General features: G+C 39.9%; 1 protein-coding gene across 1 annotated transcript in view; it reads right to left on the bottom strand.

Moving 5' to 3' along the window:
- frs2a (fibroblast growth factor receptor substrate 2a) overlaps positions 1-23,556 on the bottom strand; it is a 113,269-nt gene extending 89,713 nt beyond the window's left edge. The window contains exon 1 of the mRNA XM_060839280.1: positions 23,453-23,556. The gene's annotated coding sequence lies outside the window, so the exon portion shown is untranslated. The remainder of the gene's footprint in view (positions 1-23,452) is intronic.
- Positions 23,557-24,585: the final 1,029 nt, after the last annotated feature.

The following is a 24,585-nucleotide window of genomic DNA, read 5'->3' as shown; positions in this document are numbered from 1 at the left end:
TTTAACTAAGTTTTAAATTTGCAGGAATGCTATTTCTGAATTCTCCCATCATAATTCCCTGAACATTCTCAAAATGTTTCTCTAAGCTCGAGTGCTCTGAACCACTGAGCGCGCTGCTTTTCTTTTCTCCATTGCGAATTCTACAATTGTCTTGTGGGGTTCCTTCCTTGTAGCTCAAAATTTCAATTGACAAGTCTCGGGCACAAGCACATTAGTATTGAGTACGTCCTCTTTGATAAACACCACAGATTGTTCTTCTGACAGTTTGGCATGCACAGTATACTTGTTGAAATAATCTAACATGAAAGCCAAACCCTCTTTCTGCCAACTTCTTAAATCAGGTTAAATAGCTTTTAACTCAATTCTCATTAAATTTAAGTTTTAAGTGTTGGTATTAACCATTCTCCAAAACAATTGCCTCTCTTCCTTCTTTATTATAAGATCTTTTTGGCCAACCCACATTTTAAATTTCTGTCTCTCTGTAGTTCAAATTTTATTTTCATCTCGCTTGGCATTTCTCTCTCTCTCTCTCCATTTCAAGATTTCTTATCTCCTTTTCCCTCTTTTTCTAATTCGAGTATTTTCACATCAACACTATTTTACTTAATACCAATTGTGATGTTACCATTTCAGATTTCCTTTCTTTCAAATCTAACTGTTTTATAATCACTCGAAAACCTGCTTTTATTTCTGTTAAATCACTCCCAATTAAACTTGAATCAAGATTTTAAACAATCCACTGTTATATCTGCTCCAATGAGAAAAGTTGAAGATGTAAAGCTTCAACAAAAAGTATCATTTTTCATTAATAATCAAAACTAAATGTATTTGTAGAAAAGCTAATGCCTGAATTACTTATTCAATGGCAATTGCAGATACTGTGCAAAACACTAAGTTCTCTAAGAGCAAATCATCCCCAGTTGATCACCACATGATCTTGCATTAATCAAACACAGCTCGACCAACCCATTTAAAACTAGTAGTGCTCATGATAGTTTGAGCATTCAGAAACTGTAGTAAAGTTGACTGTTTCCAATTCCATTTAGGAAATGAGAGAGCAATGACTGTGGGTAATTGAATAGATAAAAGAGCAAAAAACAGCCATTAGCAGATCACAGCAGATCGATACTTGTCTCTAACATTGAAATTGATTGGTGCTTCCTATCTCATCAAATTTGACAAGGAAAAACTCAACCTATGCCATAATACTCGAAAGAGGAATAGATAAAATCCACTACTAAGTCAATTTTGGATAAACATTAGAAATAACTTCACACAAAGAATGATCATACTTCTCCATTGTTTTCAAGATATGGATGCGAAAGTATAAAAATGCATGGCACTATGGGAATAGTCAGACTCACAGGCATACAGCACGGAAACAGACCCTTCGGTCCAACGTGTCCATGCCAACCCAATCTAGTCCCATCTGCCAGCATCCGGCCCATAACCCTCCAAACCCTTCCTCATCATACACTCATCCAGATGCCTTTTAAATGTTGCAGTTGTACTAGTCTCCACCACTTCCTCTGGCAGCTCATTCCATACACGTAACACCCTCTGTGTGAAACAGTTGCCTCTTAGGTCTCTTTTATATCTTTCCCCTCTCACCCTAAACCCATGCCCTCTAGTTCTGAACTCCCCATCTCAGGGAAAAGACCTTTGCTATTTATCCTATCCATGCCACTCATGATTTTATAAACCTCTATAAGGTCACCCCTCAGCCTCCGACGCTCCAGGGAAAACAGCCCTAGCCTATTCAACCTCTCCCTATAGCTCAAATCCTCCAACCCTGGCAACATCCTTGTCACTGTTTTCTGAACCACTTCAAGTTTCACAACATCTTTCCGATAGGAAAGAGACCAGAATTGCATGCAATATTCCAAAAGTGACACAACAATGTCCTATACAGCAGCATTGTGATCTCCCAACTCCTGTACTCAATACTCTGACCAATAAAGGAAAGTATACTGAACAGCTTCTTCACTATTCCATCTACCTGCGACTCCACTTTCAAGGACCTATGAACCTTCACTCCACTCTTTGTTCAGCAGCACTCGCTAGAACCTTACCATTAAGGTGTATAAGTCCTGCTAAATTTGCTTTCCCAAAATGCAGCACCACACATTTATCTGGATTAAATTCCATTTGCCACTTCTCAGCCCATTGGCCCATCAGATCAAGATCCCGTTGTAATCTGAGGTAACCTTCTTCACTGTCCACTACACCTCCAATTTTGGTGTCATCTGCAAACTTACTAACTATACTTCAATGCAAGTTTATAATTATTCTGAATGGACAGGCCTAGGTGGATGAAATGGTTGTTTATCATTGGCATATCCTTTTGTGATAAATAATAAGACCAGATAGAATTGGTGACCATATATTATTGGTGCCGCCCATCAGGTACAATAATATTTAGCAAGATTTCTGAACTGCTACATTTTTAAAAAAAAATCAGGTACAAGTTGAATAGCTTTCTGCACTTCTTTAATTCATTGAATTACAAGCACGAACAACTTTGGAGATTATTCACCAGACTGATTCCTGGGACAACAGCACTAACTTAAGGAGAGAGATTGGATCAATTAGGACTATATTCACAAGGGTTTAGAAGAGTGAGCGTAGATCTCACAAAAACTTATAAATTCCAACAGGATTAGATAGGGTAGATGCAAAAAGGATGTTCCTGATGACCTGGCAGGCCAGAAGTCACAGACTAAGGCAGGCCATTTAGACCTGAGATGAGGAGAAATATCTTCAACCAGAGAGTTGAGAGAATGTGGAATACTTTGCCACAAAGTGGTTGAGGCCAAAATATTGAATGCTTTCGAAAAGCTGGTCTAGTTCCTAGGGCTAAAGGGATCAAAGGGTATTGGACGAAAGTAGGAAAAGGGTACTGAGTTTGATGATCTGCCTTGACCATATTAAATAGTAGGGCAGGCTCGAAGAGCAAAATGGCCTATATTCCTGCTCCTATTTTCTATGTCTCTATTCAGCCTACGTTTCTATGACTCAAAAAAGAAGTTATGCAGCTGAACATCACTTTCCAACTCTTGGTCCTTGACCTAGTAAGTTGCAACACTTCAATTGTTGCAAGCTGGTTAGCGAAGTTTTAATGTATCTACTCTTAACTAAATAATCTGTTCAATTATCATGTTGTAACAAGCAGGGAGTGTCCAATGCTCAAGTCAAGAGTGGTAGGAGCTGCCAGCTGTCTCTCCAATTGCACCCCACTCTGAAAAAGAATCTCTGACAACTTTATCCACTTTTGCTGGAAAGAAAATATACTTTTTATAAAAAGTGAACCTTCAGTAAAGACAAATGACACAGAAACCGAAGACCAACACATCATACACCATAATTAGTTCTTAACACTATAATTAAGAACAGATTATTTCATCACAAATGCAACACTTAAATAAGACCTGTAGAGCTAGACTTGGCTTTAACAACTAAAGAAAACCACATTGTGACATTATATAAATACTGCTCCACAGCATCAATCTAAAATTCTTGAACTTGCGATCACAACAACAGCTATGCCAGCATCACTGACCTGCAAAGTTTATCCATATTCTGTTATCAAATTTTAAAGTTGTGAATCTGAGCAACAAGATTCACAGCAAAGCCTTCTCAAGAGCTAGAGTTCCGTAGCTTCCAACTACTCCAGGCTACAGCAAGTTAAGACGGCCTTTCAAGCAAGTTAAAGAATGTCCGGAATTCACTGTACCTGGTGCGATATTTTGTTTATTCTATGAGCTCGCCCAGCCAAAGTGCCTCTTTAAAATCAATTCTGGAATTGTTCATACATAAATATATACTTATGTTTGGTTAGCTTGTGCGAGTTATCATTACAGCAGTAACAGTTACAATCATGGAGAACTTTTAAATTCACATGAGATTAGAGGATTATATTCATGCTCGCACTTTTGTATATTAACTTTATACTTATGTTAAACCCAAAGCTTTATCTCTCCTTAAAGAGTTAAATTAAGTTCATAAACACACAAGTCTTTTACTTATTCCTTCCCACTAGCAAGGCTAAATATTTTTCAATACATAAAAGCTTACATTCTTCTCTAGCTCCTGGGTTACATCCAAATTTTGACATTTTGGAGGACTAGCATTCCAGGGAACCAGCGATGGAAGAATTCAATTGGTTTAAGCTTGAATGCATCTATAACATCTAATGGCATGCATGACTTTCACTCACCAATACTTAACTGTTCAGTCACTGTAATCGGTACCCTGAGACCAGTGGGACTTCTTGAAAACTCAACTGAAGTAACTTCCAAATGGTAAAAGTAATTATGATTGTGAGCTTTAAACAATATTATATAAAAATGAGTGAATAAAACAAATATTTGCTGCAGTCAAAGCCCATTCATAGGGGGCAGTTGGAGTAGATTACACATAAATCAGATATGAAAAGAAACAACACAACCACAAAGGATGAATAAAATAAACACACATCAAATTTCCTCACAAGCTAGAGGGTTCCTTTATTTTTTAGCTGGAAAGTCATTCACCCCTAAAGAACTGGCAAGTGGAATTTTCCAGTCATGTCTCAGACTGAGCTAATTTATAAGTTTTCATACGTTCATTAAACCGAATAGACAACCCTCCCAGCAGGAGAGACTTACATTGCTACAATTTGTTTTCAATGCACTCATTCCCAAAATGCAGAACCAATTAAGTGTATATATTGCAATGCAAACACAAAAATACTCAACTAACCAACAGAAAACAAATATTTATTAGTAATCAGAGTAATTTTCCATAAAACATTAGCTGGTTACTGTACTGTGTAAAATTCTGAAAACACTTAACCACAGTGTTAGACCAATAAGGTCTTGTTTGGCTAAGAAATGCAAACTGCCAGCATAGAAAATTTGAGGAGAAGGAAAAGACTAGCTGGTCTATCAAGCCTACCCCAAATTGTAATGGCCAGATTATCATAGCTAAACACTTCTTCCACATTTCCTTCCCTTCCATTTTTAGCCTTGATGTAATCTCCAGGGAGAACGAAAAAGGAAAAGCCAAAGCTTGATAAGAAAAACAGTTCAAAAATGGTTTCAGTCAGTGAACTTGAGAGTTTAAATTTTGAATCACTGGGTTTGTAGCTTTCATTATTTCACTATTCATCTAACAGTGAAGTTTAACAAGATTCCCAACATACAAATACAGATACCAATCTCACTTGAGGTAGTGAACTGCTGTTGAATTTTTCAAGTGACAAAATTAAAATTACTCTTCCTGTGTCTTTTTTCTCTCTTTCAATTCAACCTCTTAGTTTTAGTTTTGTACCTGACTTTAATATTGAATTCACTCACTCTATTTCACCTCCTTCGCAGTCCTTTCTCTGTTGACTTCTCAATCTTTTAATGTCTTTTGTTAAGAAACACTGTTAGTCTCACTCTTCACCAAGATCCTCTGTTACCAATGCTGTACTGTTGTCATCTCATACCTCCAGTTAACTTATAGTACAAATCAATTCTGAGCTGAAGTCCAGGGACAAGTCTGCTTTGCTTCAGAGTCAACTTCAGCCTTGAAAGAAATGAAACAAGTTTAACACTTGTATAAAACTGAAACAACTTTGCACCAACACAATATGGTGAGTCAGTAGCTGAGTGGGCATGGGGACAAAGAAATAAATCATTGATTCTTTTTAGACTACATTACTGTATCAGATATTAAACCTGTTGCAATTAAGTCTGCTTAACATTGTGTAAAAGGTATACAGTTTATGAAAAAAACAGAACAGAAACTACAGTTCATAGACGAGAGGTTGAAGCACTTCTACAAGTATAAAATATATCCACTGCAATCTATTTAGTCGTACTATCTATAAGAAAGGGAAATGTATTAGGTCTCATAGTTTTATATCAGTATATCTTGTAAGAAAAATGCTCATGATGTCATCACAGTAGCGATTTACCTGAGGGTATAAATGCCCATCTCAGAATAATTTGATGCCTAACACACAAACAGAAGCATGCTGCTAAGCATAATTTAGACATTTTAAAGCTAGTCCAGATATTTAAGTAACAGTGAAAGGAATGCTTGAACAGAAAACATAGCTGTTAAAAATGTCCGTTGGATTTTTCAATACCCTGATATCTGTATCCAGTTTCTTATGCTACGTGGGATAACATAGGCTTTGCTAAATCAAGTAAAACATCCATTTCAAGGCAAAAGTCACATCGTGGTATCAGTGGTGGCCATCTACACAAGACTCCAATAGCAGATATTTGGAAACCTAATTGAAGACCAACCACACAACAGAATTGCACAACTGAGCATTCAGACAAAATGACAGTTTCCCAACCTTCAGCAGCATCAGTTCTTCAGAGTACAGACAGTGCGAGACCCACACTGACCACCAAGATGACACATTAATTTATTGCTGTTTCAAATGAAAGTTCTTTCAAGATACAAATTACCACATTTAAGAATACTAAAATTACAAATATATCCAAAAGTAAATGCTACAGACCCGAATCGAAGCACAGGACTCTACCTCTCTCACCCTTTTTCAAAAAACATGAGAGGCTGATTAACTAATTTCGAAAAAGGCAGTTAGACAGTTCTGAAATCACAGCTCCAAACTACTCCTAGAAAACAATCCAATGTAAAACCACTAAAAACATTAAAAAGGCTTACCTGAGCCCACATACCAGCTTATGAATTCAGTGTCAATCTAATGCCAGGTGCGTAGGCCATATGTCCCAAAGATTGGCACATCATATCAAAAGCAAGTCCCTTCATGTTTACAGACCATTATCCTCAGCCCACACTTGCTAAACTCACAAAACTGTGGCCAACAGTAGATGTGATTTTGTGGTTATACACTATTTCCTGAATATTTTTGCATATGCAAGGAATTATGCTGACAGTCGTTTAAGGATTGTTCATTGGCTTGCATTGTGGCACATGTGTGTGTTGTAGAAGTCATATACATTAACGTAAAAAGCCCTGTTCTGAGCACACAGAAAGAGCATGTACATGCACTGCGCCAGTTTCAACTCAACAAGGTAGGTGATAGCCATTCATTGTTTCATTTCTTAGAAAAAATCCCTGATAAACTAACTGGCTTAAAATCTAAATAAAGCATGGCAGTTCACTTTCAATCATGAATGGATTCATTCTCCATGACAACACTTCTATCAGAGTCCACTTGCCAACCAATACTCTCCTCTCATGCAAATAAATGCTGATTTTCCAACTGAACTGCAGGGGTTATTCTTGCTAACTGCCCTGATGAATGAAAAACAAAAAGTTTTGACAAAATTGGCCTTTTTGCCATAATATCAGCAAAGCATGGGGCATCAAGTGACACTGGACATACATGTGCAGAAAGTCTGTTTTCAAAGGCTATACCACAACAAAAGACCAACAAAACGATACGATACAACACTAGCAGCAAGCACTAGGTAACACGCAAACACTGAGATTCAGAGTCAAGTGAGGTAAAATCAAATTTCGGAAGATGACAAGCTTTCTCTATTTGTTAATCTCATGCAACGTGTCAATGGTACAAGGTAATCAGAAGCTTTTATAATATTAAATTAGGTCTTGATTCGGCAGGACGACACAGATATACACAAAGCTAAAAGTGACAACATATTACAATTATGCATTGTGAAAAGTATGTATATCAGCTAGTGGCATTCCTTGCAACAGTCTCTGACAGACAGTCTCTCATGGATTCCCAATTTTGTGCATTGGCAGAATCGTGCTGCACTGCCAATATACGAGCTAATCTTCGACAACAACTGAAGCAGTCAACAATCTCAACACCTCAAATGCACATTTGGGACAAGCTTTAAGTAGAATTGAACCAGACAAATTGAATTAGTATAATTCAGAAGGTCGACCACTGCACAGATGGTGTAGCATTCTGAATAAACATGGCTCCACAAGGAAATGCCTACATAGAATGTCGTCAGCCTTTCGACTGATCGGTGTCCAAATAAGATACTGGTGTAGGAAGAATTGAATTCTACATTTTCCAGAACAAAATTATTTTCCAAGCCAGGCACAAAGTATGGATTCTGTTCACTTACAGAAGAATCCGGAGGGATCACAACATGTAGGGTGCCATTTAGATGAGACTGCTTTTGATTACCAACTGAGCAACAGTTAGCCAAAACATGTTTAAGCAACACAGATAGGATTCAGTATGTAGCTGATTGTATTTACATGGCTGACAATATTGCTATGGGTAAGACACAGGCAGGACATGTCCACATTTACTGATGACAGCAGTATGTCAACAAGGATTAACATTAACAGGAGGTTCTAGGTTAATGACAGCCAGATAAACTTGTGTGTCCGCTTACATTGCTTTTGGAGTCTATCACAATCAAGGTAAGATTGTGGATGTTAAACAAATGCTCACACCATAGGATGGTGTGGATGTGCAACATTGTCTCATATTTTTAACATTTCCTTTCTCGACATATTCCCAACTTCACAAAATACCTCCAGAGGTTTGCACAAGCAAGACAATCCTATGTACGGCAATGGCTACCATTATGTTTTCAAATCTCTCAAGTAAATTCCGTCAGCAAAATCTTGTCTACTACAATACTACAAACCCAGAAAAGTCATGACACTTGAAGTGGATGCATTGTAAAAAGGCCGAGGCATGTGCCTTTTACAGGTCAAACCTATTTAGATTTAGATTTGTCACATGTATGTAAAACTACAGTAAAAAGTGTTTTATTGTATGCAAAATGCAAAGTGTCACCATGATCCATGCTCATCTTGAAACAGCAAATATAATGCAAACTTTTACTGCAATTGAGTTAATTTTTCTCTCTTCTTTTTGTTACCCTCCACTACCCCTCTGTTCGCTGTTTGACATCAGCTGGGTATCGGGTTAAGGGCCTGCCTCCACCATCGGCATAATTCCCACAACTGCCATGTCCAAGCTGGAGCCATAGGCCTGGTCTCGTACCTCCTGCTCCCCCTCCAATGCTCCTCCAGATGCTGCCACCGGTCATCAATTGCTGGGGTCCTGGCTCTGGGCTCCCCCACTGCCTACATGGAAGCCTCTGTGACATCCATGCCAGAGCCAGCCAGCTTTTGGCTTGAAAATCCTGTCATCTGCGCAAGCCAGCTACTCCAATAGAGAGTGCAAGATGTTAACTCTTGTTGTCGGCATTACATGGTTTCACACAAACTTATCTGGCAAGAAATTTACTGTTGAAACAGATCATAAACCATTAGAAATTATATGCTGCAAACTGTTAACAGGTGTGCTACATCTGTAGCATCTACTTTTCAAAGTGCAAGGATTTGAAACGAGCGAGGAAGCGTGATGCTTCCATTTGATGCTGAGAAAATTACCCAAACTACACAAAACCAAGATATTCCGCATGATTTACACACTGATGCTTTAAACTATAACAATGACATTTTTATGGCTGATCTGTTATAATTTCAAATAATGGTCTAGCAATTGTAAAATACCACCTGTGGCACAAAATGTAGTGTTCAACGCATAAATTCTGAATGAGAATTGATTTGATAGTATATATCATATGTTACAGTTAGAGGTCTACAGCACAGTCAAGAATCCTCAGCCACATCATGTCTGCCATAGTGAAAAACAAGTACCTAACTACCTTTGGAAGTCAAATGTAAACAATCTCATCAAATTATTTAACCATTTTGAGACACTGGACATTTTTTTTCAAAAACAAGGGAGAATGAAAGAGATACATGATGAACAAGTAGGTAGAGAACTACCAAAACTGCACTGGGCCAAGATTGCAATTTAGAAATCCAAACACAAGTATTCGGATATCAGCTAAGATTTCAGAGTATGCCAACATCACACAAAATCATGCCTGATCGTGAGGCTACCCTGCTAAGGAATAAAATTCAGCAAAGAAATCCAACGCCTTTACCCATTCTGGACTGTAAGAGACTCCAGACTCCCCCACCAACACAGTTGACTCTTAACAGCCCTGAGGTACTCTCAAAATGCCAAGAAAAAGCCTTCATCACAACTGCAACAAAATTCTAAAACTCCCCCCACCCCCCAATCTAACAGTAATATAGATGCACCTACACAACATATATCAACACAGATTGTAGAAAGGTGGTTGTATAAAACCTTCGAGGCAACTGGGGATAAACAATAAATTCAAGCCTTGCCAGTGATGTTCAAAACCAATTACTGAGTTTGAAAGATTACCCTCTATAAATGGAGATTTTTTTTAAAAATCAGTTTCCCCAGTCTCGAGCATTGCTAGCTTCTCCACATCATCATTCCCAAAGCAATTTTAACTCTTTTACTTGAATAAAATGCTCATGAGAGATTTGCACGATGGTTATTAATGCACAAATATAACGGCATTTCTGTAACCTCTTGCAAACGTAATACAGAAGATGAAAAAGGACTTTGAGAAAATAAGAGTATAAACAGTGAAAAAAATGAATTAGGGTCAATACAGCTGACCAAACAATTGCTGCAATATACTACATTGGCTGCTTGCCAAATTTTTTTTCTGTGGTTTTACTATAAATAAATGATGTATGAAAAAAAATTGGACAGGATTCAGTGGGCCAAAGCAAGCCACGCTTTGGATAATCATTTTATTTCTGCAACATGACAGTTGGTGACACAAACTAAAATTTACTGTCCTTGCATAGCCGATTAATAAAACAATGGTAGTGTGTAAAGCCAAATAATTTTTATATTTGAACACCAAGCAAGAAACTGTTGATTACAGAGAGCCATCTTTTAAAATCCAGGAAATTCCATCAAGTGTTAGCCATTTTCAATCAAGCCTACTGCATCAAAAGCTGCATTTCAAGGCCAGTGTAAGTATGGCATTTTTTTCAAAAAGTTTATGTTTAGATAGGACTCACTCCTGTACATCATGCAGACTTCACAAAAAGCTGTACTGAGAGTACATGATCACTTTACGGAGCCCCCTTCCAACTATTTAACAGCATTATTCTCCAAAAATAATCTTCAATGAACTGTTTGACCTGTGCTGAGTTGTAACATTTCAGTTCAACTAAAAGTTACCAAACCAAGCCTATCATAAGTCTGATGAGATAAACAGACCAAGCACAGAACTAATCAAGCTGTTCAACTATAATTAATTTAATACATTTACAATGGATTTTTTTTCTGGTTTGAGGTCTTAGCTTCCAAAGTTATCAATATAGAGTTTGTGGATGAATATAACTCAACATCAACATTAAAATATAAGGGCTGATTAGGCTATTTTTAAAAAGAAAATAGGATTATGTTGCGTTAGGGCCTTCCAAATGAAACCAAATTTCAAAAAGCTATCAGTTATATTCTCTAATAAAACCACAGCCTTTAAATAATTTCTGCACAATCTGCAGTTTCCCCATGTTATTGATCATAGGTGTTATTCACACTGGCCATATAGCTCTTAATTTTGATCTCCAGGTAATTGGAGCTGCTGTTGAGACAATCAGGCATTGTTAACTTTAGGTTTCGGGCTATGACAGGCTTTCTCCATTGCTTTGATGTGGAGATGCCGGTGTTGGACTATGGTGTACAAAGTTAAAAATCACACAACACCAGGTTATAGTCCAACAGGTTTATTTAGAAGCACTAGCTTTCAGAGTGCTGCTTCTTCAGCAACCACCTGATGAAGGAGCAGCGCTCCAAAAACTAGTGCTTCTAAATAAACCCGCTGGACTATAATCTGGTATTGTGTGATTTTTAACTCTATTTCTTTGGATTGCATTGCAAATGTAAAATAAAATTAAAAACCTAAAATCTGAAGCATGACAGCTCCAGACCTCGAGTTGGAGACACTATTTTAAAATCACACTCCTATAAAATAGTTTACCCAGAAAGTGAATCAGGCTACTGATATAGGATCATTGAATAATTAGAATTTTATTTTCATGCTATGGAATTGTGGAATTTTTGAATTGAATGTCTGAAACTGATTTTTTACACAATCTTACTTTTTTTTATGAAAGCCAAAAGTCATTTTTTGTAGGTCTTAACCATAGGTTACGCACTTTGAAATCAGAAGGTAGTGGTTTCAAGCAAAATTCAAGATATCTAAACATGAAATTCAGGCTGACACTTCAGTCCAATATTAATGGTATGCTACATTGCCAGACATAATGACTTTTGGAGGAATAAATAAGTTAATTAATTAATTCAGAACCCTGCAGCCCATGCAAAACTTCTGGCAGTTGTACCCTACACTGAAACAATGACAACCAAAGACACTGCGATCAGGAAGGCTAACAGATTGTTGGCCCTTACGTGACACCTGTTGAAGTATATGAATAAGGACGATTTACTGCAACTGTACAAAGTGTTGGTGACACCATATCTGGAGTACTAAGAGCAGTTTTGGTTTCCTTATTTAAGTGAAGATTCAATTTCATTGGAGACAGTTCAGGAGAAGATTCGCTCAGATGAGGGATTGTCTTATGAACTAAACAGGTTGGGATGCTACTCACTGGAGTTTAGAAGAATGAGAAGTTTTAAGGATTCTTAAGCGGCCTGACCAGGTAAATGCTGAAAGAATGCTGCTCACATCCGAAAGTCTAGGACCAGAGGACATTGTCTCAGAATAAAGAGGTGCCAATTTCAAACAGATTTCTACAGATGCACCAGTGAAAGCATACTGTCCCAAGTGTATAATGGCCCAACTGCTCTGCCCAGGACCATATGAAATTACAGAAGGTGCTGTGCACAGACCACACCATCATGAAAGCCAACCTTCCATGTACAGACTCCATTTCCACGGTTTACTGCTGCAGAAAGGCTGCCAACATCATCAAAGACTCTTTGCATCCTGGTAATGATTTCCTACAACGTCTTCTGTCAGGCATAAAATACAGAAACTTGAACCCATGGACCAGCAGGTTCAGGAACAACTTCTTCCCAGCCATTATTAGACTGACGAATGGACTTTGCACCCTCAAGTAGTGCTGCTCTTCCTAATGTTGATCTCAGCTCGTATATACCCTGTACAACGTAACCTGTATGCCTCTAAGTCTTTTTGATCAGTACATTCTTGCTTACTATGATCTGCCTGTACTGCTCGTAAACAAAACATTTCACTGTACTTTGATACACATGACAATAAATCTATCAAGATTAAGAGGAATTTCCTCTCCCAGGGGGTTGCAAGTCTTTGGAACTTCTTGTCACAGAGAGCTGTGCGGCAGAATTCTTGTGGATATAAGACTGAGATAGATTCTTGATCATCAGGGAATCAAGGGTTACAGGGAAAGGGCAGTATGGACAGGAGGAATGCTGGATCAACCATTATCCTATTGAATGGAGGAGCAGGCTCGATGGGCTGAACGGCCTACTCCTTTTCCTAATTTTTAAGGTCTTAGCAGGACTTTATTGGGTACGAAGTGCTTTGGATGTGTACCATAACAAACCAAAATCTTTTTCTTTCTCCTTATGCATTTAACCATTTATCGATTAGCTTGTGGAGTCCACAATGCAATACCTAATGTTCTGCATCATATACCAGGTTGAGGCTTGATATCTTGTGATGCATTTTGGATCCTGGTGGCTAACAATATTGGACAGAGCAGTTTGTTAGGTCTTCCAGGACTAATTTATAAGCGAATTGTCTAGAAACTCTGAATTGTATTTTCTGTCTGACTCTGCTTTTGTTCAATAAATAAATATTATCACAGTTCCATTGACAAAGATTCCCCTCCCACATCCCCATGTCTACATTTTTGGAATACTTGAAGAAAAAACATTTACGTTCAATGAAAAAAATCTCAGCAAAATTTGCATTTCAGAATGAAAGACAGAGAGAGCACAGTAGGGCAGGATTTGTCAACTACATCTTCAACCTTTCTGCCAGTCTTAACATTGACAATAATCACACCAGAAAACGTAACTCTCATGACAGACAAGTCTCTCAGCGTTTCCTTTGATGAAAACATACTAGTATTATCAGGTTATTATACCACTGTATAATACAGCACTCAATAGGAAATCATTTGTGACCTGTTCAACCTCTGAACATGTACTAATAAATATTTTACTTTAAATATATACAATTGATGATCCACCACTGGTATACAATTCTGCACTGAAAAGGCACAAATACTTCCTAGTGGATTCATACACACTGACTGATTTGCCTTTTCATTGAAGTCATATACAAAATAATCTTTCCCAGAAGGAAAAAAGTCATTTAACAGGCAGGACTACAATCTGAAATACAGAGAGTCACAGTGCCCTTGCATTCTTGTTTCAAATATGTTGCATGAAGCACTTTAGGATGCCTTCCTAAGTGAATGGCATTAACATGCAGGTTGTTAAGGCTGAAATTGTTGAGACGATTGAGTTAGTTTACTCATTATACATCCTGGCTTTAACGGAACACAGTCCTAGTAGAAAAATCAAAGTGTTGCGAAGGATGAATCTCCCTGTCCTATAGAAATGGTTGTTTTTGTCTTTTTGACAAGCACAATGCTATGGTTGATTCAGAGGTTGTAGACATAATGAAACCAATAACTTTTCCCAGGGAGTTCTTACAGATATTGTAAATGACTAGAAAGCTTTTCTCCCCAAGTTTTTTGACAACATGATATTGAAAGTATAATGGCAGTTTACCCAGTAAGATAGTGTATATGCTGTATTTGGAGGATAGGAACACGGTGCCATGCGAAACGCAAGTAATATTCAACTGTGAAAAAGCCAAGGTACATCTTTCCAAGAGTACAAGATGTAATTGCTCATAGGTAAATACTGGATTCTTAGTGGTCAACTTAGAGACTGTTACGTAAACACTGGGTGAATTCACACATGTCAATTAAGAGATTGCAGACAGACTGACTTGCTTTGTATTCCTGGAGAGTTTCTTTGAAGCAAGTAGGATAAAAGGTCGGCACCACATCGAGGGTGGAAGGGCCTGTACTGTGCTGCACTGGTCTATGTTCTATATGATAGAGAAAGTCAAGTGCACACTTTGATCGCAACAGGAAGGAATGTACAATTTTTATAAATGGGACCATTGCCAAGCAAAAGGCAGTGCTTTAGCAAAATAGAGAAAAATTGGCAAAATGTTAAGTTCTGCTTCACCAAATAAAATTATGAGTATTTTAACATGGAAACGTCAGATAGTTTAACAAAATGCACCTGACATTTTGTTTATATTTGCTGTTGATGCATCAAACAAGTTTCTTAAAATAGGTCCCAACAGAATCTCCTAAATATAAATAATACAATCATTAGCAGTCTTATCCAATCACAAACTCCTACTATCTGTGACTGAGATTCAAAATCAATGACCTGTTTAGAGGACTTACTCCATTCTGAATTATGCAATCTTTCAGCTCAATAGATGGCTATTCAGCCCATCACAGATTGAAAGAGCGATTCAATTACCTGTAGTCCCTCACTACTTCCCAATGGCCACGAAGTTGGTTTCATAAGCTATATGGTTATTGCACACTTCCTCCTTCACCAACTTTCTCAAGATGGCAGCTTCTGTAAACATTCCAGTTGAAAATCATTGGCACAATTTGACCAAAATACCCCAAAATGTTGCATCTATCTTCTGGTACGTATTTTCTAAGGGACCAGTAAGACACTTTTATTCCCACAACAGCCATTCATGCAAAACAACCAATTTGTCAAACTGTGAGGAATCTTATGGACAAGGCAAATAGAAACCAGGTCCCAGAAGTGAAACCTCAATATTTTAACTTCTTTAGAGGAATGAAATAATTTCATATTAATAAACACTCATAGACAACTAGCAAGCAAGTGACAATTCAATCTTTTAAAAATCAAAAATGAATTTCTTTGTTGGGAGACTTAGTGCTGGGGGACTTAGCTTATAAAATTACAAACTTTTGTTACAGTTATACAGTATCAAAATCGTTCCTCCAACTTCCATTCAAAAAATGATCACTGAATTTACCCTTCCCCTAAAAGCTGCACAAATCTTTCACTTGCTAATCAAAAACATGGTGTTTCTATTTGTTTCATCTTAAACATCTCACCCAACTCTCGCAGAGCAGGCAGCAGAGATGTTGTGGTAATGTCATTGATCTGGTAATTCATAGTCCTCATCTAATACCCAGAGGACATAGGTTCAAATCTATACCTGGTTGGTCCACGTGACTCCAGGCCCACAGTAACAGAGTTGACTCAACTGAAGTCTGGCTTGCAAGGCTGTTTCATTCAGTTCAGCCAGTGATGCTCACATTCTAGGAATTAATACATTTTTATAAATACACTCTCAGTGGGATACCACTCCACATCTACTAGTACTTTGCTGTATTTCCAGGGCAGATCAGCAATCCAAATTACTTAGCATGCATTTTGCTTCATGTAATACTGAACGGTGATCAGTAATAGGAAATTTGGTGGGTAGTTGACATCCAAAGTTGAAAGGCACTGATGCCAATTGCAGCAAACCAGCTGAAATTAGCTAAAATGGTTGGGGTACAGGAACTGAGGGAACTAGGCTATATGCACACAAATTATTGAAAGCGGTATGATCCAGATTTAATTTTTGAATAGAATAGAACAAAACAGAACAGAATAGGACACAGCGTGGAATGGCTTTGCAAGACACTTGGGAGAATTCCACTGTTAACTGATTAGTACAGCTGGCTCTTGTATTTCCACCCATGAAAGAAAATGAATTCATGGTTAAAATTTTCATCTTAATGCAGAACTGCAAATGGTACAGGACTAATGTAACATGTGAATACTCCCTTCATTTTTCTGTTTCACAGGAATGGAATTATGTGCTCAGATTACTAGAATGGGCTTGACCCCACAATCTTCTCACTCAGAGGTAAATGTATTACAAGCATACCATAGCTGACCAAGTTGGAAAACCAATTCTTGGGCACTTTAAAAGATGACTTTAAAATCATTTTTCTATATCCACATAAACTAAATATCTTCAAATTCCTTCTGGTAAAAATTATATCAGATAGAATGTTAATTCTAACAAAGTGTGCATAGCATTTGTCTTACGTTTAGGAACTGTAAAAATAGCATCAGTTATTGATAAGTTAATATAAGCAGCAGAAAGTGCACAGACAGTTTGGATTACCACTAAGAATCATTAGAAGAAAATGATTAAATGTTTAAAGCCCCAAGAGTAATGACAAGCTACACTTTAAATACATACCAACAGATGGCTTACAAAACCAAACTTTCACTCAATTCATTCTTTGAATTCCTTAATTCGATTACAGCTTTGTAATCATTCCTCTACATCTGCTAGTCTATATATAACAGATCTTATCATGAAACAAGGCCTGTAATACTGTGATAGGCATAATGCCGAGGGATAGGACAGAATTTTGAAACACGAAAGTACAGTGTCAACAATAAGGTAAAAGCAATGACTGCAGATGCTGGAAACCAGATTCTGGATTAGTGGTGCTGGAAGAGCATAGAAGTTCAGGCAGCATCTGAGGAGCAGTAAAATCGACGGTTCGGGCAAAAGCCCTTCATAACACAGGCATTTGCATTTTTGCGTCCTCATCATGGTAAAGTCCCAATCTTAACGCTGGCAGTATGACAAGGAAAAAGGAAAGAACAACCATCTGCATAGAATTGGGGTGTGTGTGTGTGTGTGTGTGTGTGTGTGTGTGTGTGTGTGTGTGTGTGTGTGTGTGTGTGTGGGTGTGTGTGTGTGTGTGTGTGTGTGTCAGAGACCAGGGATACTCAAACACACCTCTCATTAGCTAGACTTAAACTGGGATGCTATTGGAGCAAAAGACTAAAACGTCTCTTGGAGCTAATGGAATACATCCTTGGATATTAAAAGAAACAACTATAGATTGTGGATGCACTTGTAGCAATATTTCAAGAATCCTTAGATATCAGAAATGTCCCAGAGGATTGGAAACTACCAATGTCACACCTTTATTGTGAAAAGGGAAAGAAAATTAAAGGCAATTATAAACCAGTTAGCTGAATGTCTGTTTTTGGGAAAATGTTGCAGTCTGTTTTCCAAGACATACAAGATTCTTTGGGAACATGACAGGATAATTGCAGAAAGGTATTCCTTGTCAGCGAGTCATGATGTAGAGGTGCTGGTGTTGGACTGGAGTGGAAAAAGTTAAAAATGGCATGACACCAGGTTATCATCCGACAGATTTATTTGGAAGTACAAGCTTTCGGAGTGTCACTGTTTTGTCAGGTAGCTAGTGGAGTAGGATCATAGCACTCAGAATTTAAAGCAAAAAATCATAGTGTCATACAACTGATACGGTATATCAAACAAACCTAGATTACTGTTCAGTCTTCCATCTTTTAGAATGGGTTTCAGGGTTTTGATTCATTAAAGTAAATCCCAGAACTTCTTTCAAGTCACATCCCAAGATAACTTAAGGTTTTATTAAAAAAAAATGACATCTCAGCTTAGACAATGCATTGCAGAATCGTATTTATAGATACATCCCATTTTGTTCAAAATGCACACAATCTGTAGGCAGTCAATATCCTTTATAATTCATGTGACATTTTATAAATTCCTATTTTGGAAATAGAACCAGTCAGACTCAAGTTTGGAATACATACACACTCTAACCTCACCTTAATGTATTGTCTGAGCTGAGATGTCACCTTTTCATATAAAACCTTAAGTTATCCTGGAAATGTGACTCCGGGATTTACATATCAATGAATTAAAACCTGCAACCCATCCTAAAAGATGAAGGACTTAACAGCAATCTAGGTTTGTTCATTATATTGCATCAGTGTATGACACGATGACCTTTTGCTATAAATTGTGTCCTATGTTCCTACTCCATAAGCTACCTGATTCAGGAGCAGTGCTCCAAAAGCTTGTACTTCCAAATAAACCTGTTGGACTATAATCTGGTGTTGTGTGATTTTTAACTTTGTCGAGAGAGTCTGGAATAAGAAAGTTTAATCTCAGAATAAGAGTTTACCAATTTAAGACAGATATGCAGGAAAATCTCTTCACTCAGACGGTAGTAAATCTATAGAATTCACTTCCGCAGACGGCTGTGGAGGTTGGGTCATTCAGTATATTCAAGATTGAAATATGTTTTTAACTAGTAAGGGAATCAAGGTTTTGAATAAAAGGCAGGAAAGTGGATTTGAAGATTATCAGATCAGCCATGATCTCATTGGATGGTGGAGCAAACTCAATGTGTTGAATGCCTCACTTTTGCTCTTACGTCTTATAATTTTATTAATGGTGTTCTCCAGCATGAATTCACATATAAGGAATTCAGCTAAGTTAAAAAGCCTTTGCCATCTACAACCACTTTACCCTCCTTCAAGATGTGCCTTAAAACCTACCGCTTTGATTCAAGCTTGCTCAGCTGTGCTAAAGTTTAAAAACAATTGTGTGACCAGCCTTGAGATATCTTATGATGCTAAAAGGTACCAATAATTCAAAGTTATTGTCAAAGTTGTTGGATGGATTTATGAAGGGAAAATACACACTTATAACAAACAAACAAAAAAAATTGGTCACTTATAAATACAGCAAATTATTTATCTAGAATCCTTCCCTGAACCTCTCTATCTCATGATCTTTCTCTTTATTCTAAGATGCTCCATAAAATCTATCACTTCGACCAAGTCTATTGGTTACAACTGTCTCATTTTTGTTTCAGCCATCCTGCTACATTATAGATGCACAAGTAAGCACCCCCAAGCGAGGTACACCAACTCAATCCCATCTCTTGGAAAAGGGTTCAAACATTAGAACATTTACCTGATCTGGGGAAATAAAGTGCTTCCAGTTCCCACGTAAATGCAACCCAGCAGAAGGGTGGTGTTTTTTCAAGAGGTGGTGAGAATTGATAAGGGCCAAGAAAACAATTAAACATTGCTGGTCTAAATGGGCAATGGTTTACGTTTTTATCAACTCTATTATCTTGATAATTGGCATTACATGTGGGTATGTTATACCATCCTCATGGAAGATGCTGGCAAATAATAATCATATTCTGTACTGTACTGTAATCTAAATTCTCTGACACATGACAAAACACAGGTATGTCATGCAGTTTTAGGCAAGCTACATTCAACTATGTGCAAAGTTGGAGCAAACATGTCAGACAAAAAGTCAGAAACTCTGTTTTCCTCTCCACAGATTCTGTCACATCTGCTGAGTTTCTCTAGCATTCTGTGTTTGCTTCAGATTCCCAACATACATTCTGTTTGCATTTATTGTGTGCAAAGTAGTAATACATATGAAAACGCTACTGGAGAATGAAACTTGGTAAAGGCCAAATGGCAAGTATTTTGATTGTGTCTTTCTGAAAATTACACATTCACTATCACTTGGTCTATATAGTTTGCAATACGAGCGTCAACATGTGCCATGCAGAGTTCAGCCAGTCTGACAAGGCATTTTACATGCATTTCAGCCAAAATAAACAGTTGCAAAGATCAGCTGGCAGAAGGCTAGGGCCTATCCACATACAGATACTCTAAGAGAAGATACTCTAATCAGTCTCAAAACATCAAAAGAACCACTATCATACAATACAAAATATGAAACATAACTGAATCAGGTATAGTCACAGGGCTCAGAGAAGCAAAGCAGACAGCCAATCTTATCTAGTACAATTTCCCAGGCATTAACAAGCCTCAAAACTTGAAATGCTGAATGTGATTCATTTTTAAGATGGCTTCCAAACCTCAGAGATAAAGTCCAAATTACAAGTACAGTATATGTTCTATGTTCTATGTTTTGTAGTCTTCAAAAAAATGACATAATAAATGTCAGTGAAATCTGAGAAACATAAAGTAGATATAAGTGCCATTTAATTCAGCAGATCCGACCTTCAAATATCATGAAGAAATAGGTTTTCTAAAAAGTATCAGTCCTGGATACATCAGATTACATATATAAAATTCAAGTAATCCTCTAAGCCAAGGAGCAACAATTCGAAACAACTCAGTTCATTAAACTTGTATCTGGTAACATACATGTATTAAACACAGGAGTGTTTAATCATATCTGTATTTATTACAGTCATTCTTCAAAGATGCACAGTTATTGCTGACAGTTACTGTGATGCAAATTCAAATTTCTGCCAACATTAAACAACTTAGGTGAAGAAAGTTATCCGATTAAAGTAATATTTCCAACTAAGCTGTAACTTCTGATTTATCTTTCGCACAACAAATATAACCAAACACTGAATATTTGCCAATAGCATAATTTAGACTTTCTCTTGCCGCTAAACTGCTTTTGTCCTTGTTCATCTCCAGTTAAATCTTCCTTCTTAACATACAATTTGTGAAAATCAGCATTCTTGCCGAAACGACAATCCTCAACTAATCTGTGCATCTTTGAAGAAAGGTATAATGTCCCACACAAAATCAAAACCCAGAACTGACAAATGATTTGTTTAAATGAATTACATTCCTCGGACTCCAGGTTAGTCTCAAAGTGAAGACCCAGCCCTCCCACTTTGAAGCTGACAGTTCTGATGAGAATTCTGCCGATTTATTCTTGCCTGCTACACCATGCCAATGACAACTCACTCTTATTTATCCTTATAATGGTGGTTTCAGAGTGTCTCCTTATCTGTTTATAAATGCAAAGTACACTTGGGCCCAGTTTTATTCATTGACTCTGTCAACACTTGGCAATGACCTCCAACATAACTATGGAAGCTCCATCTCACAACCACTAATGTGGTATTCACAAATAAGTCAGGTCGTCGAGTAGTAAATCATGTGTTACATATTTGACTGAATACAGTGAGCTCAGAAATGAACACTCCAAAACTATATTATAGAACCTTGAGGTTAGGATAAGACTGATGGTGGGAAAAAAAAGATGAAATTTTGGTAAGTCCCCCAGCTCCCTACAGCATAATGACTTCCCAATGTGCTGATGGTATAGTGTGTGGGGTATAGTGACTGGGACTCAAAAAGTGAGTAGAGTGTGAGAATACTCAGGCTCAGAAATATAGGAGGGAGGAAACTGAGAAGGGTTAACACTCAGACAGCAGGGGAGTAGGGCCCAAGACACAGGTGGGAGGGGCGGTGGAGACAAGGATGGAGGTTACTGATTGTGGACATGGAAGTTCACGTGGGACCTGTATTGAGATGATTCAACAGATATTATCGGTTCTCAAAATTTTCAAATATCACTAACCTTGAAATTGATGACAACTGGTTTGCTCTCACCAGTCACATTTCATTCAATTGAATGATTTAACTTTCCAAGTTGGACAGACATTGCAGATTCTTTCAGAAACAGTGACATTTTTGCAAAAACAAAGTCAGTCATTGTTCTGTTTATCATCATTGGGCATAATTTAAAATTCTGCCCTGCAGCTGCACTTCTATTATGGGGGCTGGTTCATATCAAAGGGTGGGGAAGATTCAGCTTCACATCAGGGGGTAGGGGAGACTGAGGTTGACATTGAGGGAGCTGGGGAGACTGAGGTTATCATCAGCAGATGGGGGAGACAGACATTCGTAATGGGGGTGTGGGAGACTGAGATTAGCATCGGGGGTGAGGGAGAGACTGAGGTTCACATCGGGGGAAGTGGGGGAGATTGAGTTTGACATTGGGGGTGTGGGGGAGATTGAGTTTGACATCAGGGGGTGCGGGGGAGACCGAGGCTGACATCAGGGGGTGCGGGGGAGACCGAGGCTGACATCAGGGGGTGCGGGGGAGACCGAGGCTGACATCAGGGGGTGCGGGGGAGACCGAGGCTGACATCAGGGGGTGTGGGGGAGACCGAGGTTGACATCAGGGGGTGTGGGGGAGACCGAGGTTGACATCAGGGGGTGTGGGGGAGACCGAGGCTGACATCAGGGGGTGTGGGGGAGACCGAGGCTGACATCAGGGGGTGTGGGGGAGACCGAGGCTGACATCAGGGGGTGTGGGGGAGACCGAGGCTGACATCAGGGGGTGTGGGGGAGACCGAGGCTGACATCAGGGGGTGTGGGGGAGACCGAGGCTGACATCAGGGGGTGTGGGGGAGACCGAGGCTGACATCAGGGGGTGTGGGGGAGACCGAGGCTGACATCAGGGGGTGTGGGGGAGACCGAGGCTGACATCAGGGGGTGTGGGGGAGACAGAGGCTGACATCAGGGGGTGTGGGGGGGTGTGGGGGAGACCGAGGATTACGTCAGGGGGTGTGGGGGGGGAAGGTGTGGGGGTTAAGGTCTAAACCAGGGGAGGCAGGGAGACAGCGGCTGAGGCAGACTGGGGTCTGGGGGCAGGGTAATGCAGTCAGGCTCTGGATCTCAAGACGCTGGAATTCGTAAACACGGCGGGGGGGGGGGGGGGGGGGGATGGAGCCTGACCCCGGGGGTGAGTGATCCCTCTCCCCCCGAGGCTCAGGACGCTCGCGCCGCTGCTTACAAACAGACTCAGACTCAGACTCGGCCCCGGCCCCGGCCCCGGCCCCGGCCCCGGCCCCGGCCCCGGCCCCCTCCCCTGCCGCTGCCCTGCTCAGGACTCACTTCACTTCGCTGGCCCGGTCCGACCCAGCCAGTCCCCGGAATCCCGGGAGAGTCGCTGACAGTCCCCGGGACCAGGATCCGAACCCGTAGCGCCGCTTCCCGGAAGAACACAGGCCTCAGGGGGCGGGGCTCCGGAGAGACCTTCCGGGTCAAACTCGGGGAGGAACCACCCTCCTCCAGTGACAGAGAGGGGGGGAGGGAAATACCCCCCAGTGACAGAGGGGGGAGGGAAATACCCCCCAGTGACAGAGAGGGGGGGAGGGAAATACCCCCCAGTGACAGAGAGGGGGGGAGGGAAATACCCCCCAGTGACAGAGAGGGGGGGAGGGAAATACCCCCCAGTGACAGAGGGGGAGGGAAATACCACCCAGTGACAGAGAGGGGGGAGGGAAATACCCCCCAGTGACAGAGGGGGGAGGGAAATACCACCCAGTGACAGAGGGGGGAGGGAAATACCACCCAGTGACAGAGAGGGGGGGATAGAAATACCCCCCAGTGACAGAGAGGGGGGGAGGGAAATACCACCCAGTGACAGAGAGGGGAGGGAAATACCACCCAGTGACAGAGGGGGGAGGGAAATACCACCCAGTGACAGAGAGGGGGGGAGGGAAATACCACCCAGTGACAGAGAGGGGGGGATGGAAATACCACCCAGTGACAGAGGGGGGAGTGGGAAATACCACCCAGTGACAGAGGGGGGAGTGGGGAATATTCTCAGTGGCAGAGGGAGAAAAGTCAGAAATTTCCCCCCCCCCCCCCCCAGTGACGGGGGGAAGGGTGGGAAATACCCCATCAGAGAGGGTAGAGTGGAAAATACCTCTAGTTACACAGGGGTGTAAGGTGTGAAATACCCCCACCCCCAGAGGATGAAAGGGGAAATACCCCCGTGACAGAGGGGGAAGGGTGTGAAATACCCCCAGTGACACGTGGGGAGTGAGGGAAATATCCTGTGACAGAGGGGGAAGGGGCAATTACTCCCAGTGACGGGGGTGTGGCTGGGAAATACCCCCCCCCGTTACACAAGGGGAAGGTGGGAATTATGCCCCAGAGACAGAGAGGGGGAATGGTGGGAAATGGGACCCAGTGATACAGGAGGAGGTGGGGAGAAAATTACCCACCAACCGGGAAAAGTT

Source organism: Hemiscyllium ocellatum, chromosome 19 (assembly GCF_020745735.1).
Source record: "Hemiscyllium ocellatum isolate sHemOce1 chromosome 19, sHemOce1.pat.X.cur, whole genome shotgun sequence".
NCBI lineage: Eukaryota > Metazoa > Chordata > Chondrichthyes > Orectolobiformes > Hemiscylliidae > Hemiscyllium > Hemiscyllium ocellatum.
Note: the sequence above shows the minus strand (reverse complement) of the source record. Positions and strands in the feature narration are given on the sequence as shown.